The following is an 851-nucleotide window of genomic DNA, read 5'->3' on the forward strand; positions in this document are numbered from 1 at the left end:
GTCATTTTAATATCTAATTGTTGTACTTACGGAAAAGCAAAACTTGTACAATTTAAATAAGGGCATATTCTTTTAAAATATGGTAGCTGATATCTCCTTTCTTTTTAAAGTTTTAATCTTTCATCGAGAGGAGAGACAAATTTCCATCTGTTCCATCAAAGAATAAAAAGACTAGTCCTAAGACCTAAGAATACTGTGTTGACTTTCACTAGGAACAAGGTCAATATGAGCCTTCAGACATAAATTGATTTTTTTAAAAAAAGTTAAAATGATTTTAAAGTTTCTCATAAAAATGAGTGTGGAAAAACTAAAAAGGATGACACTTTCTAAGAGAGTCACCATCTTTCTTTTTCACCATCAGTATCTATTTTGTATTATATATCAGGAAATGTATGGATATTTGCTAAAAATCAATTGTTTAATAAGGGCAATTCCATGAGAAAATGACTTAAATTTGTTTAATTTCTCATTATAGAATAATTGTAAAGAAAAGCTAATTTATTACTTTGAAGTTCTACCCTGTAACAGAAAGGTCCTGGGGGATCTGCTGTAATGACCCCATACTGGCTGCCTGTAATTAGCATGCCTCTTATGCATATGTTAATCAGCATCTCAACGACTGAAGACTGGCTGCTAAGTGACATTTTGTTGTTTAAACCGTTGAAAACATTCCCTTTCTAATCTTGTCCACATTATTATTTTGCATAGGCAATGAAATAGAATTCTGGATGCAAAAGTAAATTTCAGTTTATGTACTGTTCACAATCTTTCTTTAATAGTTTAAATTAATGAGGTCTTAACTGGATTTGGTTTTACCTTTTTCTAAATATTTCTCTGTTAAGCACTTACTA

The 851-nt window shown here is 30.4% G+C and overlaps 1 protein-coding gene across 9 annotated transcripts in view; it reads right to left on the bottom strand.

Moving 5' to 3' along the window:
• The window catches only part of RABGAP1L (RAB GTPase activating protein 1 like), a 709048-nt gene that overhangs the window by 357536 nt on the left and 350661 nt on the right, over nucleotides 1-851 (bottom strand). The gene's annotated exons all lie outside the window — the stretch shown is intronic.

The sequence above is a fragment of the Saimiri boliviensis genome, chromosome 19, assembly GCF_048565385.1.
Source record: "Saimiri boliviensis isolate mSaiBol1 chromosome 19, mSaiBol1.pri, whole genome shotgun sequence".
Lineage (NCBI taxonomy): Eukaryota > Metazoa > Chordata > Mammalia > Primates > Cebidae > Saimiri > Saimiri boliviensis.